This window comes from Triticum aestivum, chromosome 2D (assembly GCF_018294505.1).
Source record: "Triticum aestivum cultivar Chinese Spring chromosome 2D, IWGSC CS RefSeq v2.1, whole genome shotgun sequence".
Lineage (NCBI taxonomy): Eukaryota > Viridiplantae > Streptophyta > Magnoliopsida > Poales > Poaceae > Triticum > Triticum aestivum.
Window position 1 is genome coordinate 563,363,404 of NC_057799.1, and position 9,611 is coordinate 563,373,014.

At 45.8% G+C, this 9,611-nt stretch overlaps 1 long non-coding RNA gene across 1 annotated transcript; it reads left to right on the forward strand.

The window, feature by feature from the left end:
• The first annotated feature begins 390 nt into the window (after positions 1-390).
• On the forward strand, positions 391-3,595 carry LOC123054524 (uncharacterized). Its single transcript, XR_006426219.1, has 3 exons — positions 391-1,020; positions 1,219-1,799; positions 3,350-3,595. It is a non-coding gene; the product is annotated as an uncharacterized lncRNA (long non-coding RNA).
• Positions 3,596-9,611: the final 6,016 nt, after the last annotated feature.

Sequence of the window (9,611 nt, forward strand, 5' to 3'; positions counted from 1 at the left end):
GAGGGGGAGAAACATCATAAGATCCAACTATAATAGCAAAGCTCGCGATACATCAAGATCGTACCACCACTACACCACGACACTGCATTCCCTACTGACGTGTGTTGGTAAAAGTCAGTTTTGCCGACCCACTATTGGTCGGAAAAATTTCTATCAAACAGTTGGATGGTAATACTAACTTGTAAGAACCAAATGTCGGTCGGGAATGCTGAAACATATAGCATCAAACTGTTGGTCGGTAAAAATTGCAGTACAATCGAACTGTTGGTCGGCAAATAATGCCGACCGACCGTGGGTCGCCAACTGGGCAACCCAAAATATCCGCGCGCGCGCGCGCCTGGGAAATTTAGCGCGCGAAGCAATCCGAAATTCTCGCCCTCTCACCCCACAGGCCACAGCCCACTTAATCTCTCCCCTATCTCTCTGCCCTCTCTCCCTCCCTTATCTCTTTCTCTCCATTTACTCAAAAAAACCTCTCTCTCTCTCCAGATCTGAGCGGCGGCGGCTCCCATCCTCTTCCTCCACCCGTCTCCCTCAGATCGAGCTCTGCCCCGATGTGGAGGAAGGTGTCGCCGCCCCGATGTGGAGGAAGGCATCGCCGCCTCACTGCCCCGTCGATTTGCAAGCATGAATCAAGTGAGCTCCACCCCGAAGTGGAGGAAATGGTACGCGGCCGTCGATCTGTGCGCGTCTAGCCATGGAGATGGAGGGCTCTCCCCTCTTGCGCGTCTCCTCCGCACGGAGTGCTAGCAGGCCACACGGCGTACATCAGCCATCTGTTTCATCCGTCCCATGCGCCAGCCGCCGGTGGCTACCACTCTGTTCTGTTCATCCCCCGCCTGCCACACGCGATGGCCCACACTGCCATGTTGTTTTGCTGCAGCCAGACCACCGTCCCTGCCCTCGCGCTCCGAGCATATGATCTTTCTTGCTGGTACGCGTTCCTCCCGGCGGTGGCGCTCTGCCCACTGCGTCGCCTTTCTCCCAGCGGCTGCGCCGTTCGACCCCTACCTCTAACATGTGAGTCCTTCCCATTTGCTTCGGATTTTGATGTGCAACTGCAGGCTTGTTTACCTTAATTCCCTCATATCCCTATTCGTTAGTTTGCAGTAGAACTGCTCATCTTTCCTAGACCCTTGTTAAATTAATTTCTCTTACTAGATCCTAGTTTGATTATTGGAAACAATCATTCTTTACCTATCCTTTTTGCATCCGCAGATTGATCTGGCAACACAGAGAGGAAGCTGCAAAGACGCGTGATGAGTAAAAAGTCGGTACACCTTTAAACTTTGTAATATTTGGGAGAGGATGACTAATCGAATATTGCCAACATATATGTTTGTTGTCCTTGACCTGGATGCCGATGACACTCTTTTTCATTCAGTTTGTAGTTGGTTTGCATTGTTTCTGCAAAATAATCTTCTCTGAATGTCTAAAAAAATAGTTGGTCATGAGTCATGTGGGTTACAGTGCATCATATGTGCTCTGCCCCTACACAATATACATCTCATTACTTATTTCCATGGTATCATAAGTCGAGAAATAATTTGTTTTGTTGTTTTCTGTTGTGAAGTGCATGATACGGACATTTCACTCCATTTGTGCTATTTTGTACTCTAATTGACATCTCAATATGTCATTCTAGTATTTTGTTGCTTCTGTTGGAACCCATATTATCAATTTTACACCATGCAAAAGTCATGACTAACAGGTTACATGCTGGTTTCTGACTGTTTAGGTTTCGACTTTGGACATCTGAACAGATTATATACTGGAGATTGCTTGTATTATAATAGAAGGTAAACTTACCAAACGAACAGAGGAAGTTTTAAAACAGAGTATTGTCTTCTATGCTATGCACAATGTCAAAATGGTATGCTAGTTTTCTGAATCTTAGTCCAGTAACAATAAATAGTTCTTGAGCGTCAGTTTTGTATGTCAGTGGTCAAATGATAGTCAATTCTTTGTTTCACTCATGCTCAAAATTGTCAAAATAATGCTACTTCTACCCATAGCACAGACATTAAGGATTATAAAGTTCATATAAGACATTAACGCTATCAATTTTTAGGCATATTATCTATTTGTTATGGCTTCTCGCTAGACTTCAATCTTTAGAAGATGGAGGGGAACTTGGCTGGTAGTTTAGTGCTTGCACTTCACATTCATTTGTTAGTACTCCATTTTCTATGCATCAAGATTCAAGCAAGTAGGATTCCCAGTGTATTTGCAGTTTTTACATCGTGTATTGCATGTGAATTGTGGTCACTACTGTCAATCCATGGAAATTTAAATGTATAGTGATGGATGAAACGAATTGAACCTATATCCTACCATGCATATGGCATAACCGCATAAGCAAGTTAGTTCTAAAAGGTCATTGTTAATTCACCCACGTCCGTCCCGCAATTGCCACAACTCATCTTGCATAAGTGTTCCTATAAGTTGGTACAAAGATTTGACCATGGATGAACTTCGTACGGATAACACAGTAGTTTGTGCACAACCATATTGCATTTTCTTGCATAATCTGAAAACATCAAAATTAACTAGAGAAGTGAATATAGCTTCTCTAACACATGTTCCTCTGTCAGTTTGGATCATAACAAGTCGAACTATCAGAAGCACATAGTCTTCCAGCCCCAATAGCCCAATACCCATGGGACAGCCCACATCGTTTTGGCACCTTACCCGTGGTATCCACGACGACAATTTTTGCGGGCTTGGATATGGGCACCATGGGCATCCACTTGCAGCCTTAGTTGCTAGTGCTTAGTGCAGTGAGATCAGAGGATGGTTATCAATTTAATCTAATTTGTGTCACTAAATTACAGATGCTTTTTCCAATGCTTTTATGAATATAATAGTCAGGTGCAGCCTAAGTTCAGATGCTTTTTGACTAGTATTTTGCAGGTCCTCATGTGCTTAGTACTGCATTTAGAAATGATTGCGAATAGATTCTTCTCCTTGAAATTCATTTCTAACATAGGGAAAGTATGTATAACCTCCTAATGTATGTGGGTTTTTCACAATGCTTTTCCCAGGCCATGCTGCATTCATCATTGAAACTCCTAGTTGTGTATTAGATAGTAATAATTTTGCCAAATTTATTGCCGTCTAGTGCAGCAAAGTGCGGTCTTTTCCACTCCAGAGAAGAAAAAGAAAGAAAACTAGTGCAGTCTTTTCTACAAAAATGACTTACGTGTGTCCGTCGGTTGATGTGTTGCTCCCAATAATTGGGCGTCTGGACATGCCCTGGTTTTGCCATTGATCTTTATACAATTATTATTTTTGCCATTATCTCTATGAATGCATGAATTCACCGGTGACTTCTTTTAATCCTTTGTAGGAATGACATACAAGAGGACCAGGGAGGAACCATGAAGATGGCAGTTTGCGTCAGCTAGACATTTTGTGTAATGGAGCAATAACAAAGCGTCCTCTATGTATCATTTTGTAAACCTATATGGTGTCTTGTCAACTGGGTATTTTGTGTAATGTAGCAAACAATGAATCGATGGACATGCATCTATCATTTTGTAAACATACCAGTTGTCTCGGTGATAAAAGCATAAATGTTTCCTCCTTTCAGTTAGTGAATATTCTCCTTTGGTCCTGGTTTAGTATTTTCGGAGTACATGCAAGTTACTGTAACTTGATTGATAGTGTTGTAATGAGATATGCAACTTGATTGATATGGTTTGGCAAGGCACAAGCCAAATAATGGGTGGCTATTAAATATATCTTGCTCGTCTAAATAAAATGCTATCGAACTGTTGGTCGGCAAAAGAAAACAACGTCCTACTGTTGGTCGGGAAAGGTTTGTGGCAAGGCCGACAAAAAGTCGGTCGGCAAAGAAAGCACCATCAAACAGTCGGTCGGGAAAGTCTACTATCAGACAGTCGGTTGGGAAAGGTTCATTCCAGGGCCAACAGAAAAGTCAGTCGGTAATGCTTTTGATAGCCGTCAAACAGTCGGACGGGAAAGATATGTCGGTCGGGAAAAGGCTTTCCCGTCTGGACTTTCCCCAACAGACTGGGTCGGTCGGCAATAGTATTTCCCGACCGACTGTCTGTCAATGGACGCTGTTTTCCCGACCAACTTGTCTATTGGAGATGTAGTGTTGTGGTGTAGTGCACCTCAAGAACACGAGAGAGTGAGAGATCAAACACATAGCTACTGGTACATATCCTCAGCCCGAGGGTGAACTACTCCCTCCTCGTCATGGGGAGCGCCGGGATGATGAAAATGGCCACCGGTGAGGGTTCCCCCCTCCGGCAGGGTGCCGGAACAGGGTCCCAATTGGTTTTTGGTGGCTACAGAGGCTTGCGGCGGCGGAACTCCCAATCTATTCTGCTCCCCGATGTTTTTAGGGTATATGGATATATATAGGCGAAAGAAGTCGGTCAGGAGAGCCACGAGGGGCCCACGAGGGTGGGGGCGCGCCCAGGGGGGCAGGCGCGCCTCCCTGCCTCGTGGCCACCTCGAAGCTTCCCTGACGTCTACTCCAAGTCTCCTGGATTGCTTCCGTTCCAAAAATAACTCTCCCGAAGGTTTCATTCCGTTTGGACTCCGTTTGATATTCCTTTTCTTCGAAACACTGAAATAGGCAAGAAAACAGCAATTTGGGCCGGGCCTCCGGTTAATAGGTTAGTCCCAAAAATAATATAAAAGTGTATAAATAAGCTCATTAAACATCCAAAACAGAATATATAATAGCATGGAACAATCAAAAATTATAGATACGTTGGAGACGTATCAGTCCAGACTTAGGTTTCTTCTCTTGAGCAGCAACTTGTTTGCCGTTCTTCTTGAAGTTCCCCTTCTTCTTACCTTTACCCTTTTTCTTGAAACTGGTGGTCTTGTTGACCATCAACACTTGATGCTCCTTTTTGATTTCTACCTCCGCAGCCTTTAGCATTGCGAAGAGCTCGAGAATTGTCTTATCCATCGCTTGCATATTATAGTACATCACGAAGCTCTTGTAGCTTGGTGGCAGTGATTGAAGAATTCTATCAATGACACTATCATTCGGAAGATTAACTCCCAGTTGAATCAAGTGATTGTTATACCCAGACATTTTGAGTATATATGTTCACTGACAGAACTATTATCCTCCATCTTGCAGCTGTAGAACTTATTGGAGACTTCATATCTCTCAATCCGGGCATTTGCTTGAAATATTAACTTCAACTCCTGGAACATCTCATATGCTCCATGACGTTCGAAACGTCGTTGAAGTCCCGGTTCTAAGCCGTAAAGCATGGCACACTGAACTATCGAGTAGTCATCAGCTTTGCTCTGCCAGATGTTCTTAACGTCGTCAGTTGCATCTGCAGCAGGCCTGGCATCCAGCGATGCTTCCAGGACGTAATTCTTCTATGCAGCAATGAGGATAATCTTCAAGTTACGGACCCAGTCCGTGTAATTGCTACCATCATCTTTCAACTTTGCTTTCTCAAGGAACGCATTTAAATTCAACGAAACAACAACACGGGCCATCTATCTACAACAACATAGACAAGCAAAATACTATCAGGTACTAAGGTCAAGATAAATTTAAGTTCAATTAATCATATTACTTCAGAACTCCCACTTAGATAGACATCCCTCTAATCATCTAAGTGATCACGTGATCCATATCAACTAAACCATAACCGATCATCACGTGAGATGGAGTAGTTTTCAATGGTGAACATCACTATGTTGATCATATCTACTATATGATTCACGCTCGACCTTTCGGTCTCAGTGTTACGAGGCCGTATCTGCCTATGCTAGGCTCGTCAAGTTTAACCCGAGTATTCTGCGTGTGCAAAACTGTCTTACACCCGTTGTAGATGAACGTTGAGCTTATCACACCCGATCATCACGTGGTGTCTCGGCACGACGAACTTTGGCAACGGTGCATACTCAGGGGAACACTTTTACCTTAAAATTTAGTGAGAGATCATCTTATAATGTTACCGTCAAACAAAGCAGAATAAGATGCATAAAGGATAAACATCACATGCAATTAATATAAGTGATATGATATGGCCATCATCATATTGTGCCTTTGATCTCCATCTCCAAAGCACCGTCATGATCACCATCGTCACCGGCGCGACACCTTGATCTCCGCCATAGCATCGTTGTCGTCTCGCCAACTATTTCTTCTACGACTATCGCTACCGCTTAGTGATAAAGTAAAGAAATTACAGGGCGATTGCATTCCATACAATAAAGCGACAACCATATGGCTCCTGCCAGTTGCTGATAACTCTGTTACAAAACATGATCATCTCATACAATAAATATAGCATCATGCCTTGACCATATCACATCACAACATGCCCTGCAAAATCAAGTTAGACGTCCTCTACTTTGTTGTTGCAAGTTTTACGTGGCTGCTATGGGCTGAGCAAGAACCGTTCTTACCTAGGCATCAAAACCACAACGATATTTCGTCAAGTTAGTGCTGTTTTAACCATCACAAGGACCGGGCGTAGCCACACTCGGTTCAACTAAAGTTGTAGAAACTGACACCCGCCAGCCACCTGTGTGCAAAGCACGTCGGTAGAACCAGTCTCGCGTAAGCATACGCGTAATGTCGGTCCGGGCCGCTTCATCCAACAATACCGCCGAACCAAAGTATGACATGCTGGTAAGCAGTATGACTTGTATCGCCCACAACTCACTTGTGTTCTACTCGTGCATATAACATCTACGCATAAACCTAGCTCGGATGCCACTGTTGGGGAACGTAGTAATTTCAAAAACATTCCTACGCACACACAAGATCATGGTGATGCATAGCAATGACTGGGGAGAGTGTCGTCTACGTACCCTCTTAGACCGTAAGCGGAAGCGTTATAACAACGCGGTTGATGTAGTCGTACGTCTTCATGATCGACCGATCCTCAGCACCGAACGTACGGCACCTCCGCGTTCAGCACACTTCAGCTCGGTGACGTCCCGCGAACTCACAATCCAGTAGAGCTTCCGGGAAGAGCTTTGTCAGAACGACGGGGTGGTGACGGTGATGATGATGCTACCGACGCAGGGCTTTGCCTAAGCACCGCTATGATATGACCGAGGTGGATTATGGTGGAGGGGGGCACCGCACACGGCTAAGATATCAATGATCAATTGTTGTGTCTTGGGGTGCCCCCTGCCCCCGTATATAAAGGAGCTAGGGGGGAGGCGGCCGGCCAGGAGGAGGGCGCGCCAAGGGGGGAGTCCTACTCCCACCGGGAGTAGGACTCCTTCTTTCCTAGTAGGAGTAGGAGAAGGGGAAGGAGGAGAGAGAGGGGAAGGAAAGGGGGGCACCACCCCCCTCCTTGTCCAATTCGGACTAGAGGGGAAGGGGGCGCTCGGCCTGCCTTGGCCGCCCCTCCTCTTCTCCACCAAGGCCCGATAGGCCCATTATACTCCCCAGGGGGTTCCGGTAATCCCCCGGTACTCCGGTATATGTCTGAAACACTTCCGGTGTCCGAACATAGTCGTCCAATATATCAATCTTTACGTCTCGACCATTTTGAGACTCCTCGTCATGTCCGTGATCATATCCGGGACTCCGAACTACCTTCGGTACATCAAAACACAAAAACTCATAATACCGATCGTCACAGAACTTTAAGCGTGCGGACCCTACGGGTTCGAGAACTATGTAGACATGACCGAGACATGTCTTCGGTCAATAACCAATAGCGGAACCTGGATGCTCATATTGGTTCCTACATATTCTACGAAGATCTTTATCGGTCAAACTGCATAACAACATACGTTGTTCCCTTTGTCATCGGTATGTTACTTGCCCGAGATTCGATCGTCGGTATCTTAATACCTAGCTCAATCCGTTACTGACAAGTCTCTTTACTCGTTTCGTAATGCATCATCCCGCAACTAACTCATTAGTCACATTGCTTGCAAGGCTTATTGTGATGTGCATTACCGAGAGGGCCCAGAGATACCTCTCCGACAATCGGAGTGACAAATCCTAATCTCGATCTATGCCAACTCAACAAACACCATCGGAGACTCCTGTAGAGCACCTTTATAATCACCCAGTTACGTTGTGATATTTGGTAGCACACAAAGTGTTCTTCCGGTATTCAGGAGTTGCATAATCTCATAGTCACAGGAACATGTATAAGTCATGCAGAAAGCAATAGCAGTAAACTAAACGATCAAGTGCTAAGCTAACGGAATGGGTCAAGTCAATCACATCATTCTCCTAATGATGTGATCCCGTTAATCAAATGACAACTCATGTCCATGGCTAGGAAACTCAACCATCTTTGATTAACGAGCTAGTCAAGTAGAGGCATACTAGTGACACTATGTTTGTCTATGTATTCACACATGTATTATGTTTCCGGTTAATACAATTCTAGCATGAATAATAAACATTTATCATGATATGAGGAAATAAATAATAACTTTATTATTGCCTCTAGGGCATATTTCCTTCATGGCTCTGCATCGATCTCGGCGAACAAGGCATCTCTCTCCGCCGGCAGGACGCACAGAGCCACCGTCGCTTTGTGGCGGATGTCGCAGGCACTATGCATGGACTGATACAACACCTGCTGCTCATCCAGGAAGTCTGAGTCTTCAGCGATCATGGTTGTGATGGCATCGTCATTCACCTGCTAGCCGATGATTTTCCCCTCCACGAATCGGTGGTCATCGAGAAGCCGGAGGTTGTAGCGTTGGTCCCCCCGCGCCTACCGGAGCGCCGACACAGGCGACGTCGATCGCTATTCCGCCATGACGGCGTTGAAGTGCGCCTGCGTGGGCGAGGGTGCCTGCTCATCATCAGACACCTCCTCCATTGCCTGGTCCTTGTTGCTGAGCTCTAGTGAGCTCACCGGCAAGGCGGCCTCAATCCATCGTGCACGATGGGCCTGCTAGTCGACCCTAATCCCAGTCAATTCCTGCTTCAACTCCATCGAGAAGCTCTCCCAAATCGATCTAGAAATAACGGTCATGGCAGGCGTGGTGTAGTGTGGGTCGTGTCGGGTGAGGAGGCATCATTTAAATAGTGGGTGCCAGCCACACAAAGTGGTATGTTATGTCAATGCAGGTGTCAGTGTGGGTTTCTCGAACGTCGCGTCCGCTTTGGGCCAGCATGAACTCGGCACTGGCGCTCTGAAGCGGCACTAACCGGCATGAGTGCATGACAACCGCTTCACGCGAGAGAGGACTCGGGTGAGGGATAGGTTTTTAGGTGGGTCTGGGGTGTCGGGCACATATGTGGCAGCGGTCAGGATGCCCTTAAACCCACTAGTCGCATCTGGATTACCAAATCTTCGACATTTGGATTGGCCACGGATTGGTGATGTACCACACTAGAAGTCAAAGTGCGTCCACACACTTGGTCCGGATGGTTGCGAGTGTGACGGTGTCATGAACTAGGGGGTACCAACCTAATTGCCCCACAATCCATGGGTTTGGCTTACGGCCGACCGTTCTCACAAGGAAGGACTCCGAGAGCCTCGCAATTCGAAGTGATCACTGATCAAGATGGACTATGTCGAATACTTGACATGTACTCCAAGGATGACATCGGCCGCCAGCGTGTGTATCCCTAGATGGGCAGAAAATGTTCATCTGTTTTAAGAAAT